General features: G+C 38.3%; 1 protein-coding gene across 1 annotated transcript in view; it reads right to left on the reverse strand.

Moving 5' to 3' along the window:
- Window positions 1–15,280, reverse strand: part of STK3 (serine/threonine kinase 3) — a 192,811-nt gene that overhangs the window by 151,690 nt on the left and 25,841 nt on the right. The window lies entirely within an intron of this gene.

Raw genomic sequence — 15,280 nt, forward strand, 5'->3', positions numbered from 1 at the left:
CTTGACTTGACGAAAAAGAAACAGGACTGGGAGAGATGCCAAGAAGAATAGCAACTAAGGTGAAGACTGGGCAGCGTACCAATAAGGGAAGCCAACGAAATGCCTTTGTAAGCCTAATTTACTTAGTTAAGGTAGAAGAAGAGAAAGGCTATTGGGAGGACTGTGTTGTAATGTGAAAAAATCATAAAGAAAAGTGTGTATAATCCAATCAAAGGATTTAGAAAAGATGTGATGGAGCGTGATGTATTAAGATGTATTTAATCGAAGATTAAGACATGGCACATGATTGCTATGAGAAACTAAGGGTCTAATCCCACAGTGCATGGTCACGTTAGTGATATTGCTTGGAATGTGAAGGGGCATGTGAGAAATATACTTAGAACTCGATCTCACTCTATGGAAAACACACTAAATAAGGAGCAATAATTACTTTCCACACAAAAGGACTCATTCTCTTAAGATTCTAGTGTAGCCCCGAAAAGCAGTACCTACTTAGGTTGAGAAAATCTTTGTAAGAGGAAGGACCAGGGACACCAGAGTCAGGCCACCCTGATTTAAAGGGAATCTGAGTCTTTAATTTTTTTTATTTATATTTTTTTTAGAGAGTGGAAGGAAGAGAGGGAAGAAGAGAGAAAGAGAAAGGGAGAGAGAGAGAAAGATTGCTATGAGAGAAACACATTGAATAGATGCCTCCTGCACTCACCCCAAATGAGGCCAGGGAATGACTCTGAAACCCAGGTACATGCCCTTGCCCAATCGAATTCATGACCCTTCAATACACAGGGCAATGCTCTAACCACTAAGAAACACCAGCCAGGGCGAGATTTTTTTTTAATGTGATTAATTCCTGACATATTTTATTTTGATGGTTGGTAAACATGTAGAAATACCTGTGTTTTTGTGTGTGTGTTTTTCCATTTTAACATCCATTTGCCTATCTCCTGCTAACATATTTTTTTGCTTTTAAATTGATTTCAGAGAGGAAAGAAGAGGGAGAGATAGAAACATCAATGATGAGAAGGAATTATCGATTGGCTGCCTCCTGCAACCTGGGCATGTGCCCTTGACAGGAATTGAACCCGGGACCTTTCAGTCCACGGACACGCTATCCACTAAGCCAAACTGGCTAGGGCCTGCTAACATATTATCACTACTTCCCCATCCTCAGACCACATACTTCTATTAGTCAGCTCCATCTTAGCTTTAGGACACATGACCTATGTCAAAGCCAATTACCACATCACATTCCAATGGCCACACCAATTTGCTCAGAGAAAGGCACAGGACCTCTTCAGAAGCAGTGAGGTACAAGACTGCTGGATTTCAACTCGAAAGGTATGACCCAGATAGCTGCTAGCAGACATGTGTACCCATGAAGCAAGAGTCTGTATCTGAGTGGAGTCAATACAGAGGTATCAGAAGGACAAGAGGAATTCAAATAATTTGTTTCAACCTGAATCCGTGAAACAAGCCCTGCAAAGACTCTTGGTATATGAGCAAATCAATTCCCTTTTTGGCTTAAGTTAGTTTAGGCTGGGTTATCTGGAATATAACCAAGAGGAGAAACTAATGCAAAAAAACTTGTTAATACCAAAAGGTGGGAAAGTTCCTGGAAATGAGGTTTGTACCAAGCACAACCCACTGAGCAGACCAACTCTAAAAATGCTAGTAGGCCGAAACCGGTTTGGCTCAGTGGATAGAGCGTTGGTCTGCAGACAGAAAGGTCCCAGGTTCAATTTCGATCAAGGGCATGTACATTGGTTGTGGGCACATCCCCGGTGGGGGGTGTGCAGGAGGCAGCTGGTCGATGTTTCTCTCTCATCCATGTTTCTGGCTTTTCTATCCCTCTCCCTTCCTCTCTGTAAAAAAAAAATCAATAAAATATATATATATTTTTAAATGCTAGTAGTTATTCCAGATATTCAACAGCATGAGATCGCTGTAGCTTATTCCTATTCCCTGCCCACAAACAAAAGGGCAACAGTAACTGGAGGCAAGGAAAGCCTTTTAGAAGCATGCCGACTTTTCTTAAAAGTCTTCTTTTTTCCTGCATTTTCCTAGTACTGCCTCCCCCAGCTAATAAATATTTACTCCAAATTGTATTTAATATTTCGTTTAGGTATCTCAATCTATAAAACTCCTCCAATGCTTCAGTTTCCATTAGTTTTTATGACACACAATATAATCACATAAACCAACCGTTGGTAAAAATCAGTAGTTTAGAGAAACTTGAGGAGTTAAGTAGCAATCTCTGAAATACCTAAATCTCAAAAGTAACATGTAAGCTTCTATGTAAAACTTTATCTGCACATCCATCAAGCCTCACATTCCAACTTCTTTACAACCAAAATTTCTCCCCTTCTTCTTGGGAAGAAGAATTTAATGGAGCTCTCAGGTATTTACTATGAGAAAAACACTGGGAAAAACAGCAGAGCAACTCAGTAACTCCCTTCCACCCCTCAGCATTCTAATTCATCCCTCCCAAAAGAATATGAAATAGTCAAGGTTTTAAACAATAAAAAAATGTATGGGATTCTTCCAGAGAAACTCAAATCTACTCAACACAAAGTACATACATTAGGAAACATAACTAGAATATTTTAACCATTATTATATACAAAAGGGCAGAGAGAGGTTGTCTTTCATGAAATCTGGATTGCAGATGTCTAGCAGAAAGAAAAAAAAAGATTAATAATCTATCAAAAAGTCCCAGAACTACTGATTCAAAATGAAAGCTTTCACTACGTACACCATATGTAAATATACACATATACACGCTGTTTATAATCCCTTGATCTGAAGAGAAAGAGAACTGATACTCTACTGTGAAAATGGTCAGTGGGCAGACATTTTAAAATCCTTTCCCACATGAAAAAATTACTGAAAAAGAGATCAGAAGACAACAAAAAAAGCACTTAATATATATTGAGTTGTAAATCCTGTATGAACTAGGATCTGTTACACAAAGGGGGAACATGCAACAAAGTGAATGGCAAAGTCAAACATGAATTAGTCCAATATCACAGACGCAAGTATAAGCCCCAGAAAGCACTTTATGGGATAGAAATAGACACATATGAAAAAGTCTACTATTAATAATGAAGTAATATCAAACTTTGAAGTTCCAAGAAAACCTTAAATTAATAAAAAAAAAAAAAAAAATCTGTGTCTTCACAAAAAAAAATCATCTGCTTGAAGTAGTACATAATTAAGAGAAAGGCAAAACACATTATTTTTAAAATACAACAAATCAACCATTTACTAAAACGGCTATTATGTACAAGGCATTAATTCTAAGGGCACTAAGATAACCTATTCTAGTATATTTTGAATAATTGCTGCCTGATTCTATTGAAGAAATTTTCACTGTACCTATGAATAAATGCAAGCTCTAGCTTATGCAGTGTTACCTTTCATTAACAAAGATAATCCAAAGTACAAACAGTGAAAGCTAGGCTTCTGTCCTTGGTTCCACAGTCCTTTGTATTATTCTCAAAGGTATCTCATAGGTAATGTTCATGATGCAAAGACACTCTCATCTACAAAACTGGGATGATAGGCTGATGATGACAATACCAAAAGCAAATACATCTAGGGCTTTTTATGTGCCAGGTGCTGTTCCTAGCAATTTACATATATGTAATCTTTAGAAAACTCAATGAAGTAGAGTTGTCTTCTTATCCCAGTTAGCAGATGAAAAAAAAAAAAAAAATGAGTCCCAGAGAGGTTAAGAAGCTTGCCCAAGATCACACAGTTCATGTCAGAACCAGGATTCAAACCCAGTTAGTATGGCTCCAGAGTCTGTACTCTGAGTTCAATTGTAGCAATTAGCTATAATTTTAACCCCTTCTTTCCTTCTAATCAACTTTACTAGTCCATGACTCAGTTTCGTATCTAAAAAATGGGTCAATAACAGTTCTTCACTCATATGGTCATGCAATGCTCAAATGATTAAATGCAGTAATATACACTGAGTGGCCAGATTATTATAATCTCTGAATGCATAATAATCAATGTATTATCAGGCCACTCAGTGTATATCCTTTTTAATAAAAGGCCAATATGCAAATTGTCCCCTCCACCAGGAGTTTGACCAGCAGGCAGGCTGGCCAACCACCCATGTCTCCTCCCCCTAGCCAGGCTGGATGGACCCCACCCATGCACAAATTCATGCATCGGGCCTCTAACACACACACACACACACACACACACACACACACTGAGTGACCAGATTATTATGCATTCAGAGATCATAATAATCTGGCCACTCAGTGTATGTAATGTGCTTAGAACAATAGTACCTGGCACATACCAATACTGTATGAGTAACTGTTCTTACAAAATCTAACAAATGTCTGTTGCTGGAGTTGAGAATCAGTGTCAGTGAGAATTCACCAAGCAGAATGGCCTTAAAGTGTCATTCACAATTCTAAAAAAGTGATGACTAACTAAAAATTGACTCATCCTGGCTGGTGTGGCTCAGTTCGGTCCCCAGTCGGGACACACACAGGAGGTAACCCACCAATGTTTCTCTCTCACATTAATGTTTCTTTCTCTTTCTTTCTCTCCCTCTCTCTTTCTCTCTGTCTTTTTTTCTCCCTCCCTTTTTCCCTCTCTCCCTTCCTCTCTTTAAAAAAACAAAATCAATAAAAAACATGTCCTCAGGTGAGGATTAAAAATTTTTTTTTATTTTACCAGCCTTCAGGAACATACATACACAAGGTAGAGCAAAAGTAGGTTTATAGTTGTGAGTATGTGAAACTGAGTTCTTTCTTGTATTAACTATTGTATTATTTTCCAAACGAACAACTACAAACCTAATTTGGGCCCCCTTGGTATGTAACTCAGGAGCTGCTCTCTTCAGTCTGGAATTTCCTCTGCATTATCTTGTGTTCCCTCACCCCGTTCCCAGCCAATATTACAGAAATCTACTTCCTCTTGAGAGAAGTAGATACTAAAAATTTCTCCTCTGTACAAAGCTGAAGGTTTATATATGTTTTAAGACACAAAATCTATTTGGTATTTTCATGTCAGTCTCATCAACACAGCTAGGGTACTGGGTACTCTAAAAGGTTTCAGCCAGAATACTACTCTCGGAGTTTGTATTCACCAGAGAGCTACAAAATTATGGAGCCTGAAAGAACAATAGCAACCCTCTAGTTCAGGCTCTCGTGCTGATTAACATTTAAATTTGCATCTAATTTCCTCTGTGACAACATCCTTGTATAACTGTCACGGTATAACTGTGCTCGGATTTCTCTCAGGTACAGACAGAGAACTGCTGGATGGATCCTAGGGTACATACACCCTTCACTCTACAAGAGATTATCAAATTACTCCTGAAAGTAATTTATACTTTCTAATCATTAATTTATATTCCTAAGAGTATGAAAGTATATATAATATACATAAGGCAAGTGGAGGGGAGGGGGAGAAAATATCACTGATTCGGGCTCAAAAGCCAACCTGAGTTTGTAGTTAATTTGCTTAGTTATTTGTCTTTCCTCCCCCTGAAACTTCATTAAACTGATAAGAGAATTTTTTAAACAAAATCAACTAGTAACAAAGGAATCAAGACCAGAGAGTATAATAAACTTGGGAGCATTTTCATGGAGAGAATCACTGCCAAGAGCAGACAAAGAGGGGTCAGCAACAACAGGAGTGGTTACCAAGTGAACCCCAGAGGGGCTCCAAGTGAGAACTCCGGTGGACAGGGCAGGGGTGAGAAGGGGGTGGAAAAGGTGGCTAGCTTTTTCGGAAGAGGCTGAAAAGAAGCAAAGGGAACAGGAATTGGCTCCTCATTCCTACTCTGCCCCTATCCCCATCTCTGTATACGCTGTTTACATGCACTCTGGCATTTATCCCAAGGCCAAAAAAAAAAAAAAGGAGAAAGGGCATGGCTCCTCTCTCTCAAGAAAGCCTGTCCCTAAAAGCAAGCTCCTAGCCCATCATACCTGCCAGTCAAAAGCATGTCCCAATGTTTCCAGTGAGATCCAGCGGGTGGGCTCTGACATGGGCAAGACCAGGGAAAATAGAAAAAGTGAAAAATAACCCCAGAAGAAATAAAAGATGATTCAGGAAACAGAATAATTTTGTCAAAATCTCATCATTCTTACAGTGATCAGAAAAGCTTTCGCATCCATGCCTCTGCATCAAGATGTCATGAGAAAGGAATAATCGAAAACAAAGAGTTCTTGTAAATTAAATTATAACTGGAAATTAAAAGTCCAGTTAAGAGTCAGAAGGGGGAAAAAACGATGAAACCACCCTCACCATATCCCTCAAAAGAAGAAGGGAAAAAAAGACAGAAAATCTAGGAGAAATAAAAAACAAATGAAATTGAAGATATTCACCAGCCAATGAAGAAAATGGAGAAATTACTAAAGAAATGATTCCCAAGCTGAAGAAAAACACAAATGTTTATTTGAAAGAAACTACTAAGTACTGATCATAACTAGTCAAATAGGATGTACACCTAGGCATATCTTGTTTCTTCAGCAACGTCAGAAAAAATAAAGAGAAAAGTCTAAAAAGTCCCAGAGTCGGCGAAGGAAACCTACAAACAAACAAACAAGACTCTTGAGAGGCATTACTGTAACGTGAGCGACACCGGATGGAAGAAATGATGCAGGAAAATTCTCAAAGCTCTGAAAGAAACTTTTTTTCTGTAAAAGTCTACATAAGCTAACTATCAAACCAAGTATGAAAGCAAAATAAAGACATTTTCAGATGTGCCAGGACTTAAACAGTTGACCTCTTATTCTTATATCATGAAGTCAGTTTAGAAGAATACAGAAAAGGGGTGAAAAACCAAGGAAATAGGAAATACACAAGAAAACAGTGGCACTAACCCAAGAGTCCAGGGAAAAGAAATTCCAAGGATGCAGCTGTACAGCAGACCTAAAAAGCAATGAGTCCACATTAGCCAGGAAGCATCAAAGAATGTCCTCTCAAAGAAGAATCACAAAAATTCCAGGAAACGGACAAGATTAGTAAGAAGCTAGAAGACATTATTAGCAAAATGATAAAGATGGCATGTGCTGCTTCTCTCAACATGAAAAAAATAAGAAAAACTCCAGGGGGAAAAAAAGTTATGTAACATCATAATCCCAACAAAGATCCAGCAAACTAAAATGTGGCAACAATTCTGAGCAATTGATTAAAGCATAAGAAAAGTAAATCCATTTAAAACAGATGCTGGAACATTCTCTTTTAGGTGGCCTAAGAGTACGTATGACATTGGACTTTTAGAGATGGAACTTTAAGAGATCATTATTCCCCTTTCAAGATGTCCTTTGCCCTCTCTCTAACTCACTCATTCACTCATTCATTCATTCATGTAACAAGTATGTACTGAGAATGCCTTTTGCCAGGCACTGTCCTAGGAACAGAGATAAAACAGTGAACGAAGAAGACAAAAACCCTGCCATCCTGGAGCTTGCAGTCTAAAGGGAGATGATACCTCTACTTCCAAGACGTGCTAAAGGGTTCTCTTGAATGGAGCTCTCTCTGAACTTCCTAGCTAAGTGCTTCCCCTATGCTATTCCTAAAGAACTCAATTCACAGAAGGGAATTTAGCTTTTTACATGCATATCACCATTGCTCAGCTAATATGCAAACTATGCAACAACAGCTACATTTGTTAAGAGTTATTTGTACTTCTAGTGCACAGCTCTGAGCCTAGATAAATAATTGTGTTTTGAACCTTTCCATTCAAACAAAATGTAAATAAAATTGCCAAGTAAAATGTAAAGCTCTATATAAATGCTACTTATTATTTAACAGATGAAGCTGAATTCCCTGTCCAAATCACAAAACTAGTTTGTGGGAAGAGTCAAAACTAAAATTCATTGTACCAGCTTGAATTAAAATAAGTACTCCAATCAATAAATAGGCCCAAAAGGGAAGAGAATAACCTTAGGCATTTTCTTAGAACATTTCCAAGTATATGATAAACGCCTAAGACAGACTCTATTTCTTCCACATGTCAAGGCGTAGCATTACAATTATGCAAAGATCATTGTGAGAGCCTTTAGAAAGCCTCTCATCAGAAGTATACTCTATCTTCTAAAGCCTCCCATTCACAGAGTTGTGTATTTCTACTCTGCAACATATAACATTTGAAATGCATAAGTGTTTAGATATGTTAATGTCATTCATTTTAAAATATATTGGCTTTTTAACTATTTATTCACAGGGTGTGGTTGGCAGTTAGCTAGACAGGGGCTGAGCAAAGACAATGGCCAGATATACAAGGTCACCAGGGCAGAAAGCCCCAGGTGCTTTCTGCCCTGGTGACCTTCAAGGGGCAAAACTGGGAAAACAAGGACCTCACCCCCAAGGTGATCTTCCTCGCCTAATATATCACTGGTCATCCGGTTTAGACCCCTTTGTTACCTGGCCCTTAGGGGGTCTGCTGTGGGTTTGCCTAGAGCCAGCCAGTAGTGTGTGGGTTCTTGACTTCCTGCCGAAAAATTTCACAACATGAATCCAGATGACTATGAGGAAACATTTATTAAAGCTGGGGACAGTAAAACAAGGACTTTTATTTGCTAGGAGTTTTTTGCTTACTGCTTCGATTTCATTAGTTGTAATTATCTATTCAAATTTTCTGATGATTCCTGATTCAGTTTTGGAAGATTGTATGTTTCTAGGAATTTATCCATTTCACTCTGGTTGCCAATTTGTTGGAATATGGTTGATTATAGTATTCTCCTACAATTATTGATATTTGCATTTCTGTGGTATCAGTTGTTACTTTACCTCTTTCATATCTGATTTTATTTTTATAGGTACTCTCTCCTTTTTTCTTGAGGAGTCTAGTTAAAGGTTCGTCAATGTTTATCTTTTCAAAGAAACAGCTCTTGGTTTCATTGGTCTTTTGTATTTTTTTTTTAGACTCTAAGTCATTTATTTCCAATCTAATCTTTATTATTTCCTTCCTTTTACTTACTCTATGCTTTGTTTGTTGTTCTTTTTCTAGTTATTTTAGGTGTAGGGTTAGACTGTTTATTTAAGACTTTTCTTGCTTCTTGGAGTACGCTTATAATGCTACGCGCTTCCCTCTCAGGTCTGTTTTCACTGTGTCCTATAGATTTTGGGTTGTTAGGTGTTCATTTTCATTTGTTTCCAGGTAACTTGTGATTTCTTCCTTTTATCTCATTGTTAACCCATTTACTGATTAGTAACATGTTATTTAGCCTCCAAGTCTTTTTGTGTTTTTTAATTTTTTGTGATTTCTAGTTTCATATGATTATGGTCAGAGAAGATCTTGATATGAATTTAATCTTCTTGAATTGATTAAGACTTTTGTATCAGAGCATGTGGTCTAACCTAGAAAATATTCCATATGCACTTGAAAAAATGTATACCTGCTGCTTTGAGGTGAAATGATCTGAAGATATCAATTAAATCTATATGATCCAGTGTGTCATTTAAGGTCGCTATTGCCTTGTTTATTTTTTGTCTGAAAGATCTACCCACTGATGTTAGAGGTGTGTTAAAATCCCCTACTATGACTGTATTGCTGTTGATTTTTCCCATAATGTCCATCAAGATTTTCTTTAAATATTTAGGTGCTCATATGTTGATTCCATATAGGTTTATAAGAGTTATAGCCTCTTGTTGGATCAAACCCTTTAGTATTATGTAGTGACCTTCCTTATCTCTTGGTATGGCCTTTGCTTTGAAGTCTATTTTGTCAGATATAAGTATTGCTACCCCAACTTTTTGTTTTCGTTTTCATTTTGCATGGAAATTGTTTTTCCATTCCTTCACTTTCATCCTATGTGAGTCTTTTGTTCTGAGGTGGGTTCTCATGTTTTCTCATCCATTTAGCTATCCAATTTATACTTAAGGTTATTTTTCATAGGTACTTACTTATTGCCATTTTATTTTTTATACCTTTGTTCCTCTATTTCTTCTCCTTAAAGCAGGCCCTTTAGCATTTCTTGGAATACTGGTTTGGTCATAATAAACTCCTTTAGCTTCTTTTTGTCTGGGACGCTCTTTATTTTGGCTTCAATTTTAAGTGATAGCCTTGCTGTAGTAATCTTGGTTCTAGGACCTGGCTTTTTATCACTTTTAATATTTCATGCCAATTCTTTCTGGACTGAAGTGTTTCAGTTGAGAAATCAGCTGTCAGCCTATGGGAGCTCCCTTGCAGGCAAGGAACTGTCTTTCTTTTGTTGCTTTTAAGATTCTCTCTGTGTCTTTAACCTATGCCATTTTAATTATGATGTGTCTTGGTTTAGGTCTTGCAATTCATCTTGATTGGGACTCTCTGCACTTCCTGAATTTGTGTGACATTTTCCTTCACCAAGTTAAAAAAGTTTTCAGCCATTATTTCCTCAAACAGGTTATCTATCCCTTGATCACTCTCTTCTTTCTGGTACCCCTATGATGTGGATATTGTTATACTTGATATTGTCCCAGAGGCCCCTTAAACTTTCCTCATTTTTTGAATTCTCTGTTCTTTTTGATGCTCTGCTTGGGTGATTACTGTTATCTTGTCCTCTAAATAGTTTACCCCATCCACTGTTTCATCTAACCTGCTATTGATTCCTCAGTGTATTTTTCATTTCAGATATTATATTCTTCACTTCTGACTGGTTCATTTTTTATGATTTACATGTCCTTTTTAATGCTTACTACCTCTTTGCTGAAGTTCTGACAAAGATAATCCATTCTTCCCCTAAGAACCTTGAGTATCTTTATAACCATTGTTTTAAATTCTGCATCTGGTATTTGGTTGCTTCCATTTCATTTAATTACATTTCTGGGATTTCTCTTGTTCTTTCATTTGGGGCATATTTCTTTTTCTCCCCATTTTGCATGCATATTAAGTAGATCTGTTACGACTCCCAAAATTTTGTTTTCGTGTCTTTTATATTGTTTTCTATTCTTTTTATTGATTAAGGTATTACGTGTGTCCATATTCCCCCATTGCCCCCCCAACCCACCCCCCAAAATTATTATTATGGCTTTATGATGTATGTGTCTTGTTGAGCCCAGTGGCACAATCTTCCAAATCACCTAAGCTCGGCCGGAAATATTTCCTGTGGATTATATGCACCCTCCTGTTGTAGTTGTGTCTTAAATGCTCTTGGCCCTTTCATAGGTGGAGTTAACCTTTCAGGCTGGCTGACTATAAGATAAACCTCAATCACCTAGTTTGAGTCACTCTGCTCAGACTGACCCCCAAGGCAAAGTTGTTCACAGAAGTGTCTAGTGACTTCAGGAATCCCCCTTTGGGTGTCCTGCTTGTGTGGCTAGTTGGGTCAACTTCTGGTGTTGTCTAAGGCCCACCACTGGTTCTGGGTCCATTTGCATGAGGTTCAGGTACAGGATTATGTCAGACGTTGTGTGTAACCAACAACCTGTCTGGAAGTATCACGCCATTCACTATTTGTGGCTACATCTACTGGGACTGAGCGTGTACGGGAGGGGCCAATCTGTGTACAATGGTCAGCTTCCTGCAGCTTTGAGCTGGAGGCAGATCTATAAAAGGACTAAGGTTCCTGAAGGTTTACCTCCACATGTCAGCTACTCCACCTCCCCTAGAGGCCTGGTCTTCCTCTAGAGCCTTCCAAAGAAAGACTGTAGAGTGGGCACAGGCTGGCTGTAATGCACAGACCCTTCCTTAAATCCTGAGCTGCAGGACAGGGTGGCCACGGTCAGGACAGGGCTAGTGGGATGTTGGAGCTGCAGTCAGGCATTTAATGAGGGGAAAGTGACCCCAACTTCAGAGCCAACCCACTCATCTCTGCTACTGTCTCCAACTCTAGCTCCCCTAGGAGGATACTCTGAAAATCCCAGCACTGCATGGTACTCTAATCCCCCTGCCCAGCTGAACTCAACAGGGTGGGGCAACAGAGTGGTAGGGCAGGCCCAGTGATTCAACAGGTAGGTGTGGCCACACCACCTGTGCACTCAAGGTGGGGAAGAATGGATCCATTTCCAGAGCTACACAATCAATCACTATCTGAGTTTCCACCAAGAGCTTCTCCAGAAAAAGAATACCCAAAAGGTCCCTGGTGGGTGCAGCCAAAAGACCCCTCTGCAGGACATGAGCACAGCAGAGTGGTGTTGCCAATAGCTGGAGGATGGGGCAATGCACTCTCCAGGCTGGTGCTGTAACGATAGATGCTATGAAGGCTCATCTTTCCATCTCCACTGCTCTGGGTTGGGGATCCCCGCATGGAGTTGAGACCCCACACTCCTGAGGGAAGGGAATTTTGCAGCGGAAATATACCTCCAGCTTCTCTGCTGCCACACATGGGTGCAGTGACCAGCCCTTTTCACATCTTAGTCCTTCTTACCAGGCTTCTTCTATAAATCCTTGGTTATAATATTTCAGTTCAGATAGCCTTCAGCTGGTATTTCGGGTTGACTGCTCTATAATTTAGCTATAAATCTGGTTTGGTACCAGGAGCAGGTGAGTGTAGCTTTCACCACTCTGCAGCAACCTTAAAATTCCTCAAACTTCAATGGTTTTTAAAAAGTATGCAACTTAATCAAATTTGGCTTGTTTTCTTTGCCTTTCGTCTTCAAGGAAACGTTTGATTAAAAATAGATAGTAATCTGCACAACAAAAGTTGAAACCATCCACAAAACAAGAAAGGCCACTGCATGGGAGAACATATTTGCCAATGTCATATCCGATAAGGGCCTAATCTCTAAAATTTATAGGGAACTCATACACCTCAACAAAAGGAAGATAAACAATCCAATCAAAAAATGGGCAAAAGACTTAAACAGACAATCTCCGAAAGTGGACATATAGAAGGCCATGAGACATGAAAACATGCTCAAAGTCACTAATCATCTGAGAGATGCAAATCAGAATAACAATGAGATACCATCTCACACCTGTCAAAATGGCTGCCATCAACAAATCGACAAACAACAAGTGCTGGCGAGGATGTGGAGAAAAAGGTACCGTCGTGCACTGCTGGTGGGAATGCAGACTGTGGAGAACAGTTTCCTCAAAAACTGAAAATGGAGCTTCGTTTGACCCAGTAATCCCACTTTCTAGGAATATATCCAAGAAATCAGAAACTCCAATTAAAAAGGACATATGCATCCCTATGTTCATAGCAGCACACTTTACAAAAGCTAAGATTTGGAAACAGCCTAAGTGCCCATCAGTAGATGAGTAGATTAAAAAACTGGTACATCTACACAATGGAATAGTATGTGGCTGCAAAAAAGAAAGAACTCTTCCCATTCGCAACAGCATGGATGGACATGAAGAGCTAAGCGAAAGAAGCCAGTTGGAGAAAGGTAAGTATCACATGACCTCACTCATTTGTGGAATATAATGAACAAACATAAACCTATGAACAAAAATAGAGCCAGAGTCAGAGTAACACTGAAATAGACCATCAAACTTCAGAAGGAAGACAGGGGAGGGTGTGGGGGGTAAGAGATCAACCAAAGGACTTGCATGCATGCATATAAGCATAACCAATGGACACAGACACTTGGGGAGTGAGAATGGCTAGGGAGAGGTCAACAGGGGGAAAAGGAGACATTTGTAATACTATATGTAATTCTTTAAGCAATAAATAATTTTTTTTAAAAAAATAGCAATTAGTAATTGATCGAGAATACTTCATCCCTAATGAGATTTCTTTCAAAGAGAAGTATAATTCTGCAAAAAGTAGGTTACTTAGGTGGTTTTCCTAAAGTCATTCCTCTTAAAACAAATAAACCTAAAAGAAAGTGCCAACCTAGAATTCTTCACTCAACAAATATATTGTTCAAAAATGAAGTGATATAACATTTCTATATTTAAAAACTCTGAGATCTTATCACCATCACCTCCACACATAAGGAAACACTAAAGGACATTGTTCTTCAAGGAACTGAGAAATGCGGAAAGGAGTAAAAAGCAATAAGAAGCATAAATACTTTAGATATAAGTAAATACAAACACTGCCAATATAAAACAATGAGAATGCCTTATGCTATTTAAAATGTATATAGGGCCCGGCCAGTGTTTCCTTGTAGTTAAGCATGGACCTATAAACCAGTAGGTCACAGTTTCATTCCTGGTCAGGGCACAGGACCCAGTTGCTGGCTCGATAAACAAAAGGGGGTGGTGTGGGCTTCCAGGAGACAGCTTATAGAGGATTCTCTCTCATCACTGATGTTTCCATCTCTCTCTCCTTCTCCTACCCTCTCTCTGAAATCAATAAAAACATATATATATTTTAAAAAGGAATTTTTAAAAATGTATACAGAATTAACAGAAACAACAAAACATACAATAAAAACAAGACCATAGAAACCTTAAAAAAAAAAAAATTTTTTTTTAAATTCCCATACTTTTAGGAAATGTTTGATTGTTCTGTGACCATGAAAACAATAATTCTCAGAGTGAGTTTTAAATAGACCAAGGACAACTACTTCACTGGTCACATTTCTGAAAACCAGCCCATCAGTAACAACCATGACTCTGAAGTCAGACAATCAAGGTTATCACTCCAGCGAACATTCCTGTGAAACGGTCAAATGTTTACAAATGCCAAGGCATTTTTTTTTAAACGAGATGATACATATCCACATATTGCTCACCTTCATAACAATGGTACTCCTTTTAGTTAATACATGCATGAAGAAAAAGTAGGATACAAATAATCTTGAGATTTAACAGGAATCATTACTAAGGCAACACCCCATGACAATATGCCTCCAGCTCCTGATCCATATCATGCAGCTCTGGGTGCTTTTTCACATCCGGCAGTCAGATTCCTCCATACCACCCCAGGCCCAAGGATCACTTTCTATGGGAACAGCAATTAGACTATTCCCAATATATGACTCTGCAACATGTTCAGTAGCTTCTGTCTTCTAAAAAATAATGCCTATAAACTAACATCCTTCCTTTCCTAACTGATGAAGGAGATTCGCAAGGATAAGGATCCCATCCATATTCATCTCATACAACTACAATATACCTTTATAGTGTGTAAATATTGATAAGAAATTAAGTGCTTGGATCAAATACTTTCTAGTTATTCAAAATGATAACATTAATATTTACAATCAAAACAATAGGTTTTTCCATTTCACACTTCATATTTCTACCTGGTAATTTTAAACAGCAAATCATGTAGTTTATCCCTAAAATGATTTTAAGCCACATGTCTAACTGAAGTATAATTATTTTCCTTTAAAGCATTGTTTTGCCACTCAAGAGTTATCTGATTTCCATAAATGCTAGTTAAGCACAACAGAAATTCTCAAATATATAACTAGAATGTCACAAACCACT

Source organism: Pipistrellus hanaki (genome assembly GCF_964339955.1).
Source record: "Pipistrellus hanaki genome assembly, chromosome: 17".
NCBI lineage: Eukaryota > Metazoa > Chordata > Mammalia > Chiroptera > Vespertilionidae > Pipistrellus > Pipistrellus hanaki.